General features: G+C 42.2%; 1 pseudogene across 1 annotated transcript; it reads left to right on the top strand.

The window, feature by feature from the left end:
- Positions 1 to 14,456: 14,456 nt before the first annotated feature.
- On the top strand, positions 14,457 to 15,908 carry LOC311595940 (polypyrimidine tract-binding protein 1-like; annotated as a pseudogene). The gene is made up of 2 exons: positions 14,457 to 15,163; positions 15,240 to 15,908. The product of its transcript is annotated as a polypyrimidine tract-binding protein 1-like (transcript).
- The last annotated feature ends 3,458 nt before the right edge of the window (positions 15,909 to 19,366 follow it).

The following is a 19,366-nucleotide window of genomic DNA, read 5'->3' as shown; positions in this document are numbered from 1 at the left end:
GTTCGAGGCATCTGGTCACGTTACACCCACTGTCAGGAGAGCAGCAGATGACGAATGTTTCTGTTCAGCCAGCTTCCTAATTTGGGGGTAGTTCAGGGTCCAAACTCAGAAAATGTTGCTGCCCACTCTTAGGGTGGATCTTCATACTTTAGTTAACCTGACCAAGACAATCCCTCACAGGTAAGCCAGAGGTTAATCTAACCAAAACAACCTCTTAGAGGCTCTCCCATAGGTTTGTATCTTACATGGTTCTAGATTCTGCTGGTAATTAATAATAATCATCATAGGCTGTCAAGAATGAAGGGGGCACTGGGCATATAGCCAATGATAAATGATCTCATGGAGGGGAGCACTGGCCTTCTGCTCAAAGCAAAAGAAAATAGCAATGAGTTGTAGGGAAGTTTAAAATACACTTGCAAACATTATGCAATCATCTATTCTATTTATATTTTTTATTTTTTATTAAACATGAAATATTAGGTAAATTACTGGGATCTTTAAATAACTTCTAGTAGTAATATTTTCTGCTAACTGTTTTTGTGATAAAAGAATGTGATTTTCTATAAAACGCTATAAATAACATTACTCTGTTTTGAGAAAATTAAATGTTTAGACATTAAATACAAAAAGTATTATTATATAAGTATAATATAACTTAGGTTGATTTATGTTAGATATATTAGGAATGGAAAGAGAGATAGGAGGAGAGATATATGGATAAATAGATGGATGGATAGATGATAGAGAGATGATAAATGATAGATGATGATGATGATGATGATGATGATGAAGATAGACAGATGATAGAGATAGATGATAGATAAATAGATAGATAGATAGATACATGATAGATAGATGATAGATAGATAGATAGATAGATAGATAGATAGATACATGATAGATGGTAGACCGACAGATAGATAGATATACAGAGAGGTGGTGTATACAATTTACTAACATATACATAGTCAGACAAAAAAGAGAGAGAGAGAGAGGCAGAGACAGACAGATAGATAAAGAGGCCTTTCCACTAGACAAAATGGAATTTTCACTTTTTATTTTATTTGTAAAGTTATTGATCAATAAATTTACAATTATAAACAAAATAATTTTATTTACAATCAATAAAATTGTACAATTTTACCCATGTATAGTGCAATCTGATTATTCATGCCTCAGTCTTCTCTTATCCCTCACCCTCAATAAGCTCTTTCCTCCTCACAAGACCCAGTGCCAGATGTGGGAGACTTCCCTATGAGTTTTGGTCAGGAAGGCCTCAGTGCACTGTCCCCAAAAACAACACAGGACATTTCTGCTGCTCTTGGCTCCCCACAAGAGCGAGGTAGTAAGCTCCCATTGCTGAAGACATCACACACCTTGGTTTCAGGACATAGAGAGATCAATCTGGAACTGAACTGAATGTTCCTTCCCTGCTGGCCAGAGTACATTGTGCCAAAAGATAAAATGGAGACTTCCAGAGGAAATATTTCATCAGTGGTTAGTCCTGTGATTCCCGAGTGCTATCCTATTGCCTTGCCAGGCAAGATGTACCCAATGGTACAATAGCAGTATGGCGGTTATGGAGGCAACCAACTACTCCCTAGTTTTATTTGTGACCTGCCACATGGAAGGAAAGTCACACCTGTATTGTAAACTTAGCAGAAAAAAACTTTAATTGTGGAGGTCATGGGTCCTAGTCGACACTTATGCTGGATAAGCATAGTATCAGATAGCATTCTATTCGTGTTTATTTCTTTAAATAATTACAGTGATCAGCCTTGATCAGAGAAGCTTCTTTTTGCAGTAAATGTCAGAGAACATTGGCACTCCTTTGCTCAGGGTGCTGAGAATAAGTAACCACTGAGTGATCAGCACTTGCACGTCAGCCCATCCCGACACCAAAGCTCAGGGAGCTTCACAGAAGGGTAGAAAGTAAGAGCTGGGTGGTTGATGAAGGGACTGTTGTGAAGCACTCTTCGGAGCACGACACAGTCATTGAAACTATGAACTCATCACAGCTGACGCTGTCTGCAGTAGGCCTCAGCCAGACTGGGCCTGTCAATAGCCAGTCATAGGTGGAGGGGGAACTGATGGAATTCTCTCCCTCCCTGAGGAGTTGCCGACTGTTGGTGGGTGCTGGGGGAAAGGGAGTGACTACCTTCAGTTGTGTATCCACTGGTGAGTGCGCCATTCTCTAACGGATAATTCCACACTCGTGCTCACACGAAGGACACTGTTAAACTCACAAAACAAAGCAAAAAGGCATGAGCCATAAACATGGGTTCACACTCTCAGAGGTTTTGGAGGGAGCAGGATGTCCTGTCCTGTACCTGGAGACAGCAGGCTTAATTAACAAGTCACCTATATTATGTGCCTACCAACAAGTTGTCTGTAATTCCTGGTGGAAGGAAATGGAGGATTTGACCCTTTGTGACTGTAGCTGGTATCGCCTGTCAGCTCCTGCTGAGAGGATAAAGAGGCTTCAGTGAGTGTGGCCAGACCTGTAAAGCAGCAGCAAGCAGAAGGGCTACAATTTACTGGTCACTATGGTATTTCATATATAACTCACGTCAGCTAAATGCAAATCAAGTTCCATCTAGCAATAACACAATAGGTTTCAGAATATATATGACCCTACATAAACTTTTATCAGAAAACAGAAACCTTGACTTTTATGCTGTAACATGATAGAGCAGCTTGTGAAGTGAGAATACACACAAAACCAGATTAATTATAAATCAGGTAAATGCTGGTGATGTCAGTCCCAGAGGCAGCTTGCCATTTATTATGTGTCTACTGTTCCCTATTTAAATGAGAAAACTCTAGATTGATACTTATAAAAGCTATAATTCACTCCTCCAGATCTGCTCTTCTCATCAACCGCAAATTCTAGCTCCTGTAGAATCTGACCTTTCCTACGTTCATCTCTAGTGGGGGTCTCTGTTGTACTTACTGCATCTAAGAGGTTTGTTGGAACAACACTTCCTCTTAGTCTTGTGAAAGGCTGATATTTGAATATAAAGACCCTCTTCTAAGACACAAATGAAGATTTCTAAAATACATATAGAAATATATTGTCTAATTTTCCATGTCCTTGTAAATGGTGATTAACATGATTCCCGTGATCCTTTATAACTAACCTAAAAAACATCACCACTATTGATCTTCTGTTAGACGAAGCTGATAGCGCTGTCTGGTTTTGGTTGCCTTCAATTCATATGTGGCACTTATTTCTCGGTTCTTATATTAGTCATGTTTTTGTTAATAAAAAGTCATTTAGTAAATGAGATTACTATTATTTGTGTCAATAATTAGATTTCTCTACTAACAAGTTTATAAGCTAATATACCAGAGATCTGCCTCTCAGAGAAAAATACCTTTTACTCACTTTAACTCAGATTTGAAACATTCATCTCTTCTCAACTCTGTGGACAAGCAGCACCCCTCAGTTTTGCTGAATTTCTTTCATATGTCTGCTACCACTGCTGTAGCACTTACTCTGAGCTCAGCCTATTTCTGTTGAGAGAATATCTTGTGCCTGTATGGAAACTTCACCTGTCAGAAATAAATCTGGTGGCTTATGGCTTAGGCAGGAAATAGAAGGTGGGACATCTGACAGGCAGAAAGAATTCTGGGATAGAGCCAGGCATGTGGGATTCAGCCAACAAGATGTAAGGAGGGTAGGACATCATACCTAAGCACAGGTAGCCAGTCACATGGCAAAATGTATATTAACAAAATGGGTTATTTTAAGTTATGAGCTGATCAACAAAGAGCCTAGCTATATGGCCTAGGTATTTTTAAAATAAGATTTTTGGTCTCATGAATCATTCATTATTCTGGGTGCTTGGGGATGGCTCCCCCTTCTACCAGTTTCCCTAAGACATACAGGGCCCTGGGCTCCAAACTCCAGCACAGAGAAAACAAACAAACAAAAACTAAATATTAAAACAATTTTCTCTTTTACCTGGCATGGTTGTTCACACTTGTAATCCTAATTCTTAGGAGGCTGATCAGAAGTTCGAGGCCAGCATGGGCTACATTTTGAGCTCCAGGTCAGCCTGGGCTATACAATGAGATTCTATCTCAAAAAACACGCACAATAAATGTTTAAAATATCCTGTGTTGTCCCAATAAAGAATCAAGTATGTTTATCAAATTATTCCTGGTTTCCATGCTTTTATCCTTATGTAGTTTGTCTAACACATCCAGTCTGTCAACTACCAAATCCCTTTCAACTGTTTTCCTGGGCTCCTTCCTTGTCCTTAATCAGTATGAAGCAATGGCGTCCAGTGCTACTGCCAGCTTGCCCACGTGGGAACAGCCCTCCTCTCCTGTGAGGCATCACTTGTTTGCTCTTCACTTCATGTTGTCTTTCCAGCCCTTCTTCCCTGTCGTACTCTAGATCCTACTTAAGCCATTTCCTGCAGAAGGCTTAGGAAGTATTGAAAGTAAAGTTTCCGAGCCTCTGACTCTCTACAAACATTGCTATGCTGTTAAGCAGTTGATTAAAACATTGGCTAAGTACTGAAGTATAGGTTAAAATTATTTTCTTTTAGACTTTGACATGATGATCTTATTAGCTCCAACTGAACTTTTGTGTTCTCTTCTACCAGAATTGTTTGAGATATATTCTTGTCTTTATATAGAACTTAACATTTTAATCACCTCCACCCTCGTCCCTGACCTAAGATCTGCAGGATGAGACAGAAAAGCCACTTCAAAGAGACTTAGAGGCTTCTAATCTCTCCAACCCTGAGCTGCAGTGAGTTGGTTTCTTTTTAACAAAGCAGAGCATCACAGAAACTTATCTTGGTGCCTACTGACAGGAAGGAAAGAGGAGAGGAGGAGGAAGAAGACTAGAAAAAGTAGGAAAGGCAGAAACTCCTAGGTTGCATTTTCAAAATTCTGTGCTCTAGATGGGTCAAATCACTCTCATAGCAGTCTTTATACTATGTTGTAAAGGTAAGAAAATTCTCATATTTTCTCTGAAAAAACTGTAAAACTGACTTTGTACTTGTCCTTCCCCAAAACAGTTTTAACCTCCTGTTACAAGAACACTTGCCCAGCCAGATGTAACCTGCTTCATTTGTGAAAAGAGGAATGTTTTCATCCATATTTAACCAAATTACCTTTTTTTCTATTAAGAAAAAAATGTGTATTAAACCAAAGATGATTAACTTCCCAATAATGACCCCCTTGTCCTTCATCTCCTTCTCTTTCCTGTTGTTTTCCAGACTAGATAATCAGGAATAGACTGAGGTTGAACCTCAGCCAACAAGAAACAACCAACACACACACACACACACACACACACCCATAGGCACTATTTTTTGGGGCCTACTAAATAACCCATAGGCACACACAGACACACATATACACACATATACATACACAGACACACATGCATAAATACACACACATATACACATACACACACATAAACACACACACAGACACATACATACCTACATAGGCACATACATATATAGACACACACATACATACACAGACATACATGTACATATACACATACACACACATAGGCACACACAGATATACTCACAGATACACACACACATACACACACACATATACATAGACACACACATACAGATACACATACACACACACATACATACATACACAGACGCACACACATACATATATACACAGACACACACACTCCCTCTTGTGTTCAAGGTAAGACAGAGGCTATCATCTCCATCTCTGGCGTTTGCTCCTCCATCCACTCCAGTGAGTTAAATATTCCTCTGACCAAAAGTAAAGTTGCTTTGCTGAGATGCTTCAAGTGGAGTGGTGGTCTCTTCCTTTGTGATCCCCAGAGTATTTCCAACCACCATACGTTACCTCATGCTCTTCGCTCATTCAGCCTTCACAACAGCCCAAATGAGAAAGATATTTCCATTTCTTTCATTTTGAAGGATAAATATCTGAGATTCAGGGAAGTTATGTTATTCAACAGAGGTCATAACTATAAAGGAATGATTAATGATCTGTGCCCAAGATGTCTTGCTAAGGAGACCACGAGCACCAAACCATGCTATTTGTCAGGAGTAAAATATATCAGGCTTCCAAAGTATCACCTTACATTGTGTAACACAATGTAAGCACGTGAAGAATACACACGAATAGAAAGTCCCACAGGAAGACGGGGTAGTATTTAGGGTCTCTTCTTGCTCAGGTAAGCTCTTCTAAAATGTCTGAGTTCTTCATCTATCGGCTTTTCATGACGCTCAGAGCCCTCAGCAAGTGTTAAGTTGATGTTATTGCAGATATTTACTACAACATAATGAGGCTTTGAGAGAAAAAATGTACTATTTATTTCATTCCATAAGTTGAAATATCTGTCCATGTAAGAACACTACTCTCACCTCAAAGGGAAATGAGAAAGTTTAGTCTGAAACAAGCGGCCATACCCTGGGAGCACAGACTTAGGCTGCCCTGAGTTCCATGTTTCAGCATGGTAATAATGTGACCAAGGGTTTTCCTTCTTCACCTAAGCTTCCAAAATAACAAGTGTGAAACATTATTATTTATGGATAAATACATCGGCCATAAGCTTTGGCTCATTCCTCTACTAGCTCGTAACTTATTTTACCTGTTTATTCTATTCTATGTGTGTTGGTTAAGTCTCCTCAGCTTTATGCATCCTTCTTCCGAAGAGTCCAAGGTGAATCTCCCATCTCTGACTCTATCCCAGAGTTTCTCTCTCTCTCTCTCTCTCTCTCTCTCTCTCTCTCTCTCTCTCTCTCTCTCTCTCTCATAGGGCATCTGCTTTTTGCTTTTTTTGACATGCGATGCTTCCATACAGTATACAAAAGAGTCTCTCTGCATAACAGTTTGATGGAATTTTTATAGTAACAATAAAGAAAGTCATGAATCAAGACACTTTTCAAATACACTAGTGAAAACATTTGGTAGGTGGGTTTTGACCAGACAGTTGAGAGTGTTATATGTCTCAGATGTTATCTGACAGCACTCCTACACCTTTAGGTGGCTGGGAACTAATACTCTGGAAATTCCAAAAGATTTATCTAATGGTCATAAAGATGTTAAGTCAGGTGTTAAGAGAAGATGTTTTTCTCTGCAGAAGGACAATAAATGATTATCAAGGGAACTAAAGATACCCCAAGATAGTTCGACTCTAGACTTGGAACAGCTCAAACTTTCTAAGACTATTGACATTCTAATGAGTTGATTAGCCTTCCAGAAGTGCAATAGGGGTGCTGTTCTTTTTATAAATATTTGTCAGTGCATATTTCTCTCTATTTTAAGAGCATTATGATATCAAAATAAATGCTTGAAATGAGAAATTATAGAGTTTTGATGTCCTTTTAGATCATTATAGTTGGTAGAGACTAATATTTTGTTTTAAGCTTCTTCCTTTCCCCTTTCTACTAAATTTTTATTTTGAATAACACAAAGTTCAGACTTAATAGAGCTAACACTTTAAAGTAGTATTTTCCTATTTCGTATCTACTTTTTATAGAAAGCAAAACACTCAATACATTGCACCGTTTTCTTTTGTCTGTAATGGGTTGACTTTTCCTGGAAAAACGTGAGTCTATTCTCCCTAGATCTGGCCCCGATGACACACTAAAGCAATGATTCACCCAAGTTCAACTTGCTGAACCACTGAGTTTATTGGGGTTACTCACGCAGCCCAGGTCAAGCATTACTTAGAGGCTCATGGATAACCCTCAAATAGCTTAGATTGCTGTGGACGTCCCCCCTAATTACGGATGACAATCTCACATAAGCTTCCTATTTCAGGTCACTTTCTACCTCCTGCTTCCTCTATCATCTCTCCATACCCCCTTGCTGTGGACTCAGGGCAGAGGAGAGTCAGAGCTTGATCTATGGTGAAGGTCTTCTGCTATGGTGTGTCAACGGCTGCAGTGTTATTACCATAGATCTCTCTCTATCTGTATGGTCCCACTCAGGTCGTTGCTATGGCTACAAAGCCACAGAAATCATTAGTGTAAGATGGTGATCATGTTATAGTTGGGGGGGAAAGTCTTACTACAAAAACATCAGCTCTGCTGATAAGTCCTGTGGGCACCCTTTGCCTGATGGGGCTGCCTTCCTGTCCTACATCTGATGTTTAGAGGAGACATGAAGCCCAAAGCAAACTACCATCCTCTCAGAAATGTCCTTTCTTCATTTTTAAGGCAGTAATAAGTATGAGGAGATGATTTACCATGTAAGCACTCTTGATGTACAAGGATGGAACCTGACCCACATAAGACTGAGCATGGCTCTCATCATCCGTAACCCAACACTGGCACGGTGGGGTACAGAGCATTGCTGGGCCTTCTAGGCTATCCAGCCCAGCATAGCCAAAAACAACAAAGCCCAGCCTCAGTCAAAGATTCTCGAGAGGATAAAAGAAAAAGTGAAAGAGCCAAACACCCAATGCATTCCAGTATCCTCCACACTTGTGCAAAAAACACCTCTCCTCTCTGCCTCTCCCTTCCACCCAACCCCCACTACACACAGGGTAAAAAAAAAAAAAAAAAAAAAAAAAGCAAAAAACAAACAAACAAAAAACACAGTAACAATCCTCCTGTGCACATTTTTGTGAAAATTGGAAATAACAGAAATATGAAAGAGCTGATTCAGAATGAGCATCCAGTAACCATTACTTTTTCAATTTTAGCATGTCTAGAAAGAACAAGAGAAAGAAAGAAGAGAGAGAGAGAGAGAGAGAGAGAGAGAGAGGAGGAATGAAAGAGAGGGGGAGGGAGGAAGTAAAGGAGAAGGAGGAGGACAAGTAGAGGAGGAGCAGGAGGAGGAGGAGCAGGAAGAGGAGGAGGAGGAGGAGGAGCAGGAAGAGGAGCAGGAGGAGGAGCAGGAGGAGGAGGAGCAGGAAGAGGAGGAGGAGGAGCAGGAGGAGGAGGAGCAGGAAGAGGAGCAGGAGGAGGAGCAGGAGGAGGAGGATGCATCTGTGGTTAAGAGCACTTGCAGCTCTTGTAGAGGAGCCAGACTCAATGCCCAGCACATAAGTCAGGTGGCTCATGGCTTCTTGGAACTCCACTTCCAGGTAGTCAGACAAACTCTTAGGACTCATGCAGAAACCTGTATGCATGTGCTTACTTAAACACACACACACACACACACACACACACACACACACACACACACACACACACACAGATAAAATTAAAAGGTATTCTCTGTCATTAAATGTAAATTGCCTAGCTAAAAGCATTCCCATCATTAATTTTTCCAAAGATGAAAAATGTCAAATGCATAGTTCTCAGAGTTGAGTCTCTCTACCCTAAGTCATAAAAATTAGTTTAACTACTCAAAATATCAGATTTGCTAAATTGGTTATTTGGTATGAAATAACATAAGGAGAATACCAAGCCATTTTTAAAGATTTCTCTCTAAGTGCAAGTCATTAATCATAATTATTGAACAAAATCTTTTCTTCTCTTGTACATATTAACACTTAAAGGAGATCTTTCAAACCCTTGCTAATCAAATCGAAGTGTTCAGCGTTCTCTTTTTAAACTGGCTTTTCTGGAAAGGGCTTCCATCCTTCTATAACAATTAAGCGACGCCAAAGCTCCCTGGATGAATAGATTTCTCCAACACTGTTAATTAGAATGTCTCAGACACACCAAAGACCGTGATAAGCAGCCTGCCTGGAAATTATCCTCTAAGCTTGCTCTTTTCTAAAGCGTTTGGAATGTCTGTGTCTGTTGTAAGTGAAGCAGTCTGACTCAAGACATTCCTCACTCGGTCACCATAAAGCTCATCACACTTACAGGATGAATTACAGACCTGGATTAGTGCATCATCTTACAGGCTAAGAGCAGCGTTCAACATGAGTCTCTTTCTCCTAGGCAATCAAGAGCGTCGCACTCTGCTCTGTAGAGATTCTGCTGTGTGAGCACTACATGTCAGGCCAGTAAGAGCGACGATTTACGGAGGCATCCAGGGCTCCTCTCCAATGGGCCCTCTGACTCCTGGTCCACAATGTAAAATATTGAAAACAAGACCAAGGATCACTATTGATGGTGTAATTATGAAAATTATATTTTACATTACTGTATGCTTTATATGTTATATAATGAATATATATGTATATATATTTACTTATGAACTTTCTGTTTATTTAGGAATCAACTCAATGAGATATTGATTCTTAAGTCAGTACTGTGGTGCCTATGCCTTTGGTAATTATTGCAAAGATATTTAGCCTCCTGAAATTTGTTCTCTAACATTTTTAGCAGCGTATGTATAGAGAATTCTACGTGATATTAATCTCTGCAGCAAGGTCTGTCCATGTGTCTAGCACTAAACAAATTAAATGTAGATGGGAATTCAGTGCAGGGCTATCCTTCAGGAAGCCCCTTCAGTGGAAGGTGACAAGACAGAAACACATTTTCACCCTTCTGCATTTACTGGTCTCGGGATATATAACAGAGATGACCTGGAAGATGGAGGTCAACAGCTGAAATGGTAGCACTTAGCACCAACGAGAGGCCAAGTGTCTGGTGAACATGAAGATACAGTACAACCCCTAAGTGAAGCTTCTAAAGGAGGCAAATCAATTTCTATTTTATTTAAGCTATGTTATTTGAAGGTTTTTCTTTCCTATGCACCTCACCCCAATATTCATCCCACCTACCATGGTCCTAGGCCATTTCAGCAGTTTAATTAATAAGTAGCTGCAGAAGGAAAAAAAATCACTATCATTGCAAAATAATGTGCATTTTAAAATATTTGGACATAGAGAAATGAAGCAGAAAGGAGAACAAAAATAATGGCAGCAAGGTACGCGAGCCTGGCATGCCCATCAACAGCCGACCACCCTCAGCCCTGTCTCACTACAGCTTCCTAAGCAAGACTTCACTCCATCAGTTTATTCTTGCTGGGAGACAAGTAAAAAACACTGGGTATTCTCTTCCTATAAACGTTCTGCTTAGCTGTAAAACAAAATTGCTAATACGTAGAACCTGACCACTTCCTGGCAAGGTTAAATCTCCTCCTTTCAAGCGATACTGTTTCACTTCTAATTAGCTAATTACAGATTTTTTGAAATTACAAAAATCTTACAAAGCATTAATGGAATTTCAGGAGTGAAATAGATACTAGATTAATCTAATTTTGCGAATATTTCTTCAGTCACTTCGGAGTTTCATTTGTCTAGTCATTTGAGACATGAAATTTTTAAATATAATGTGACACTTGTAGTATCATATTTATCATGAGAGAACAAGTTAACGTTTTTCTCCTCTATTAAAGCACCATGCCAAGCCCCAGATTCACCAACTGGCTACATTTAATACAGGGCCCTGGACTTGCTTTCTCTTACAGTCTAGTTCTTGAGGGGCTTGGCTTCCCTATGAGTACCTTCCTAGAGGGGGCTGGATCATGTTGACTTGTCTTCCTTTCCAGAAGTCAGACCTCTTTACATCCTCAGTGACTGACCATCACTGACCCCAAACTAGGTGGGGCCTTTGCTAGCCCACCCCTCCTACTGTGGTCTCTGGCCCCACAAGAATGGCATTAACTGCATACCAGACATGGCTCTGGGCACTTTACACAAACCACTTGCTAAAATGCTTAAGCATACCCTATGAGCAAATTAAATATTTTTAGAAACTAAAGTCATGGCTCAGATCCCCAGGCCACAGTTATTTAAGCTTCATGTTCAGTGGATGGGGCTAAAGAAAGACTTATGAAAACAAATCTAAAAGAAACTGTTCATAGAAGTCTCAGTAGCTAGGACTTCTCTGACCTTACTTGACATCTGTGCTCTGTTGGTTCCCCATAGTCTTTGAGCAACTATTCTCACATGCATGTCACAATTCACTTCGCCCTCTCAGTCACCCTTAAAGCCTGCACTTGAGTCTCTTTATTATGCTAACCTAGCTTGCATAACATAGACCTGCCTCTGTATGTAAAACCCTTAAGAGAGGCATTTAGTTTGTTACATCTAGAAAGTCAAGCTGGATAGCTAGATGATAGAGATGAGACAGACAGACAGACAGACAAACAGACAGACAGACAGACACAGAGACACAGAGAGAGACAGAGAGAGAGAGTCCCTTTACATAAGTACCAGGTCTCAGTGCAATCAATTCATTATTCTTCATTATTAAAATCAATTTGCTATTAACGTCTGAGTCTCCTCCCTGAGGCGTAGCTTATCAAACTTCTTGTTCCTATGTAACTGTAACCTGGTACCCGCTAATCAGACTTTCCCCGTCCCTCTTCTAACAGTTTGCCTGGTCTGGACATAGTCACTAAGGATGAACCAGTCCCAGGCTCCTAGGTCCTGACTACAGCCAGCAATGCCTCCATTGTGCAATATCCTGAACTCATAACTCACTAACAGCAGCGTTGCCATGGGGAAGAGCCTACATCCATGTTGCTATGGGATGCCTACTACTAAGGCAGACTGTGGCCCAAAGTCATTGCAACCAGGTTGAATGCAGGAGACTAGGTCCACAAGTATTAGTGTGGGAGCTTCCCCTGAGGAAGAAATGAAGACAGAAGTCATGAAGATCTGACAGTGCATTCAGCACTAACTTCTAGGCAGAAACTGATTTCCTCCTGACACATGGGATCTTATGACACACTGTGCTCTCTGAAGTTGGGAGTGTGTGTGTGCGCGTGCTTGTGTGTGTGTGTGTGTGTGTGTGTGTGTGTGTGTGTGTGAACTATGCCATAGCTAGCTCCTACATAAGCAAAAACATGCTCTGTCTCTTGAAAGTGTACTAAGGTACATGCTACAGCTCTTGATGATGGCAGCAGAGACCTTTCCTCTTGGGCCTAGAACTCTGCCTGGTGCCTCAGAGATTCTCGAGCTTTGGCACTGACCAGACAATAATTGTGATGTTCAGGATTAAGGGATCGGGTGGAAAGAGTCTCTTGACGCAAGTACTGACACTAAGCTAGGTTGTGTCTGATTCTCAGAGCCAGAGTAATGGACAGCATCAGGAAGAGGACAAGTGTCTCCCAGAGCCACTCTAAGCCTCAAATGGTGGGCCTAAACTTGAGTTTGTCCCAGCCACACTCATGTGTGACATCAGTCAATGTGTGATGATCCAGAAGTGTAGTGTGTGAGTTCTAGGCTATAAATCAGACCTCAAAGTTGGTTTCTATTAAATGTTGGGTCTCACTGTGGCAATCTGAGAATTGGGCTCAGGAACAAAGTCTCAGGCTAGCCCAACTAGGTGGAGCCCCACTTCTAGTTCTGCCATTAGAGGTTGGAAGTGTGGCAGGTGGCTGTAGCCACAGCCTACCGGTTTTCTTAGCTCACACACAGGTACTTATTTGATGGCAGGAGTCATTGGAGCCTGCCTAGCACAGGTCTCATCATCAAAGATCTGATCTTAAGATTCAAGTTTAAAGTCCAGATTCACTCCATTTTCTCTCCCTAAAGCCATAGTCACCTCTCAACCCCAGGCTTCTTGTAGTTGGAGGAGAGATGAGAAAGGCCCTTCCTGCCTGCCTTCTTAAATACACATTTAATTCTCAACACCAAAATCTGGCACTGCAGCCTCTCACCTGGTTTCCTGAGTTCTCTCTCCTATGTGGACTTTGGTGCATGAACAGCTTGGAAGATCACATAGAAAGGTCATAGGAGGATATCTGTGAGCTACCATCTTGCTCTGCTGTCAACAATTTCTTAAATACCAAATAATAGGTAGCGTCTTTCAGCCCTCGGACATAAGCTGAGTCATGCTCACTGCAAGATCTTATTAAATTCGGAATAGGCATTTGATCTCCTAAGGGCTATGCAGAAGTTTTAAAATGGCAAATGCTAATTTTATTTTTAAGAACATCTGCTTCTGTGATGATCAAAATATTTTACAGTGATTATGTTCCATTTCTATTTCACTGAGGCTTCCCAACAGATCTTAATGGGAATAGCCAGACAATATTCATTTTCTTATGAGGTAAAATCCCAACAAATTTACCATAAATCGTACCATAAATCAGTTGAAAGATCATCTCACACACCTGACCCTTGGGACTTCAAAGCTCAGAACACTCAACTAGAACCCATTATTTCCCATCTTCAGCAGCTGTCTGAGTGGGAAATGTTGTTTGCTGCCACCTCCCAGCATCAGGAGAATGTCATATCACATGCTAAAGGCAAAAGAATCACATCCCAAACTGTGATTAATACTGATTTTGTTTTGGCTTTGCTCCATTTTAGAGATGGAAAAAAATCATATATTAACTCTGTTATAAGCCAGCAATTATCCATTAGTGAACATTCTAAGTAAAAGAAGAAAGTAAAGCAGAAAAACATTATGGAAGATTCCTACACCTCCACTCAATCCCCCACGGGTCTGCTGTGTGTGCCATGGGACAGCATCGTCCCAGACATAGCAAGCAGTACAAAAGCTCTTGTACCAGGATCCAATGAGCTCTTCTCCACATGTGTCAGCAATGGCTCCTTCGTCATGAGCAGCTCAGCCTCAAGAGCCAATGGAAATGACAGCAAGAAGTTCAAAGGTAACAACAGGAGCACAGGAGTCTCTTTCAGAGCCTTCCATGTTCACAAGTTAGCTGGTGATGTTACTGAGAGTTCATCTCACTGGAGTTACCCTTTGAGACAGTTGCCAACCAACCTCCCTATGCTCCAGTCCTTCGTTGAAATGAACATGGGTGAGGCTGCCAATACCAAGGTCAGCGCCCATGCTGCGTGGACAGCCCAGTTATATCCAGTACTCCAATGACAGGGAGCTCAAAACCGACAGCTTACCCAACCAGGCATGGGCCGCTGCAAGCCATGAACTCTGCGCTGTCTGGAAACCTGGCCTTGGCTCCCTCCGCCGTTGCTGTGGATGTAGGAACGGCAATGTCAGGCCCGAGCCCGGTGCTCAGGATCATTGTGGAAAACCCTGGACATGTTGCACCAAATGGTCCCTAAGTTTGGCACAGTCCTGAAGATCATCATATTCACCAAGAACAACCAATTCCAAGGCTGCTTCAGTATGCTGACCCTGTGAGCGCGCAACATGCAGAGCTGAACGCTGTGCATCGACTTCTCTGAGCTCACCAGTCTCCATGTCAAATACAAACGACAAGAGCAGAGACTACACTCGGCCTGCCCTGCCCTCTGGAGACAGCCTGACTTCGCTGGATCAGACCACGGCAGCAGCCTTTGGTGAGGCGGCATAATGTCAGCCTCTCCGTCTTCAGGAACCGGGTACCTCCTACCTGTGCTATCCCTCAGGATGCAGGCCTCTCTGTACCTACTGTCCATGGAGCCCTGCCCCACCTAGGCATACCATCTGCCACTACCACAGCTGCAGCCGGCTGCATTGCCATCTCAGGACTGGCAGGCGCCGGATATTCCATACTTTTGGTCAGCAACCTGAACCCTGAGAGAGTCACACCAAAGCCTTTTTATTCTCTTCAGTGTCTATGGTGATACGTAGCAGGTGAGGAACCTGTTTAATAAGAAGGAGAATGCACTCGTACAGATGACAGACGGCAGCCAGGCCCAGCTGGCCGTGAGCCACCTGAACAGGCACAAACTGCATGGGAAGTCAGTGCGATCACGCTGTCAAAGCATCAGCGTGTGCCGCTGCCTCGTGAGGGACAGGAAGACCAAGGACTATGGTAGCTCACCGCTGCACCACTTCAAGACGCTCGGTTCCAAGAATTTCCAGGACATCTTTGCCACCCTCAGCCACCCTGCACCTCTCTAACATCCCGCCTCTGTGTCAGAGGAGCGCCTCAAGAACCTCTTCTCCAGCAACGGAGTAGTCAAAGGCTTCAAGTTCTCCCAGAAAGACTGCAAGATGGTCTCTGCGGAGGAGGCGATGGAAGCGCTGACTGAACTGCACAACCATGACCTGGGCGAGACCCACCACTTCCTCCTGTCCTTCTCCAAGCCCACCATCTAGGTGCCCGTGGGCCTGCGACAGCTTTCACCATTCCCGAAAAGCCCTTTTTAAAAGCACCTGAAGTGAAGCCGGGCGTGGTGGCGCACACCTTTAATCCCAGCACTTGGGAGGCAGAAGCAGGCGGGAGTTCGAGGCCAGCCTGGTCTACAAAGTGAGTCTAGGACAGCCAAGGCTACACAGGGAAACTTTGTCTTTAAAAAAAAAAAATCTTGAAGTGACCTTACACACCAGAGATTTTTTAAAAGAAAGATCACTTTGCCTATTTTTTAAAAATTAAATCTAGCCCACTTTGCTGTGGCAAGAGACGGCTTGGGCCACAGAGGCCCAGTCAGGCCCGGCACCATGCCTTGACGGGCTCAGGTGTGAGGCCACAGCGGCGCCCCAAACACAGCCACTTTCAGTGCCTTACAAAACCAGCATGCCTCATGGTCACACACCCACCCTCTCAGACCACCAGCCTCTAGACTGTAAGTGAACCAGGCAGTCTATACCATAGGCTCCTCATGCTGTGCAGGAGCTGGGGCTACCCTCCTACCCCTTATAATCAAGTGACATGATTCTCCCATGTCCCTGGCAAGCCCAGAGGAGCGCAGGCCATCCTCAGCTGCGGAGCCTTGTGTGGCCTTTGTGTTCTATTCTGTGTGGTCGCAGACACCTGTGCCCAGCAGTATTCCCACTTGACCAAATACCTGACTTTCCATTCAAATGCAAGAGATATATAAAGCTTTAAGTAACTTTCTAATAGCAATAAAAATTATTGAAAACACAGTGACAGATTTTTACATAATTAATGACAGAAAACAATAACTCTGACTACCACAGATCTCTGGACAAGTTCGCATCAAGAGGAAGGGACAGTAGGAGAGAAAAGTATGCAACACAGTGTCACTCTGGCCCCTGAGAAACTACTCACGCATCAGCCTGCTGCTGACTCATCAATGGGTTAACCTTCTGTCTACTTTCCATCTTGCTATATTTCCAAGGAACTATTTGCACATTAGCATGATATGGACTCATCAATACTTTATATCTCATGTCTATTCTTCATGTTCTACTGAAAATGAAAGCACTTCTTACTGCTGCTTTTGTGAGTCATCGCTAAAGTGAAGGGAACAAAACTGTCACGTACTATAGTTTACAAATCACATGATGAGAGTTTTCTGAAGACTTGTGCTGACAATGGAGTTTGGCAGGTTGTACCTTCTCCAGAGGAGATGGCCTGGCTCCGTAATAGGTAAAGAAATTTTCCTAAGCCTATCAGAGTTCTCTCATCAACAAATGAATATGATAAAAATGAGGGCTTATGACTGAGGTTAATAGGCAAAGCTTGTGAAAACATCTCTTATCTGTGAGAGTGAGCCATCCAAATTAGGTCAGAACACGACGATACATTCCGGTGCCTCTTCCTGCACTCCACATTTGCAACATAACAACGCATTAAAACACTTCCAACGCGTGCCTATTTGGAGTGATATTAAAATCTAAAGCAACCACTTTATGCTCAAGAGGGAGAAAGAAACAACCTGAAACTCTGGAGTTTATACTCAGAGAAACGTTCTACTAACTCTCAGAGAAAAGAATACTTTAAAATATTTGACTTTCAAATAACTGGTAACATTAAACATAATTTAACAATGAACATATTTAAAATATTGAGGATTAATTTTAGTAGGCTTTCCTATGAATTCTGATCAGCAAAGGGATTTCCACAGTATAAAGCTGATTAGGCTTTTAATATTTATGATAATGAGTAAAGTCATAAATTATTTACTATTGCTAACTTGTTAACTAAAACAATCAATAAATGGCAACATTACTGTATACAGTTTAAATATAACAGGTAAATATATGTTCTCTGGCCCTAAAAGTACTTTAATATATTATATCTTAGATTAATCTAAATTGCAATATTAAGAGCACTGACCAGTTATTTGCAACTTAAAGAGGAAAACACAGCTATAGTGCACAATGTGTGTTTTGAAAAAAGCATAATTAAATGTCAAGAGTCCCCCCAAAGGATTCATAACAGGACAGACTCGTTCCCTGCCTAGTGTTTGTCAGGTTCCTACAAGCTTAATTAAGAATGTGAATGACTAGAAAGGGAAAGAAATGAGACAAGGGCAGCAACCAAAACTAGTCAGTGGAAAATACTTAGGACGGGTTCTCACCGTGATGCGACTGTACAGATTCAGTCCCAGTAAGGCAGATGGACCCTCTGGAGGAGGCATTCTGATCGAAGATAAAAGCTGAAATGGCCATCATCCCACAGTCCAGTTTGTTTCCTTCAGATAAGGGACTTGACGAACTGTTTAAAAATTTATTTAGTTATTCACTTTACATCCCAGCCAACTTGATGGGCTTTTTAAAGTCCTCTATTAAAATACAAGCTACTATTAAAAACAAGGAATTCCCGAAATTTGTGGACAAATGGATTGACCTAGAAATGATCATAATGAGTGAGTTTACCCAGAAGCAGAAGAGTTAAATGGTATATACTCACTTATATCTGCACACTAGCCCAAGGGGCATGTCCCATGAAAGTCCTCACCTACCAGGAAACTGGGACAGAGGGGAGGACATTCTATTGGGACTCTAGGTGAGAGAAGCATAGGAAAATGGTAAAGTAGAAGGATCCAGAGGGTCCTAGACACTTACAAGAATAACATTATGATGGGCAGATTTGGGCCCAGGGGTCCTGCTCAAACTATGGCACCAGCCAAGGACAATACAGGCAGTAAACTTCGAACCCCTACCCAGATCTAGCCAATGGACAGGACATTCTTCACAGTTAAGTGGAGAGTGGGGTCTGTCTTTCACAAGAACCCTGGTGCCCCATATTTGACCACGTCCCCTTGATGGGAAGGCCTGGTGGCACTCAGAGGAAGGATAGCAGGCTACCAAGAAGAAACTTGATACCCTATGAGCATATACAGGGGCAGGAAATCCACCTCAGGAACAGTCATAGGGGAGGGGAGTAAGGGGAAAATGGGAGGGAGGGAGGAATGGGAGGATAAAAGGGATGGGATAACCATTGAGATGTAATATGAATAAATTAATAAAAAATATGTAAATAAATAAAAATACAAGCTACTCAGTAAGGTTACATATTAAGTTTTGATCAGCAAACTCAAAACCTCCAATAAAGCCCTCTGATGGGGGAAAGGTAAAGTGAAGTAGGCTACTTTAGGGAAATTGGCCCTCTCCTCTCTGCCAGGCTAGGTTTCCCACAGGGACAGTGTCCTCCCTGGTGGCCAGGTTTTCCACAGGGACACTGTCCTCCCTGGTGGCTAGGGTTCCCATGGGGACAGTGTCCTCCCTGGTGGCTAGGGTTCCCATGGGGACAGTGTCCTCCCTGGTGGCCAGGTTTTCCACGGGGACAGTGTCCTCCCTGGTGGCCAGGGTTCCCACAGGGACACTGTCCTCCCTGGTGGCCAGGGTTCCCACAGGGACAGTGTCCT

Source organism: Acomys minous (assembly GCF_964271855.1).
Source record: "Acomys minous genome assembly, chromosome: 4".
NCBI lineage: Eukaryota > Metazoa > Chordata > Mammalia > Rodentia > Muridae > Acomys > Acomys minous.
The sequence above is the reverse complement of the archived record's forward strand: the minus strand, read 5'-3'. Positions and strand labels throughout refer to the sequence as shown.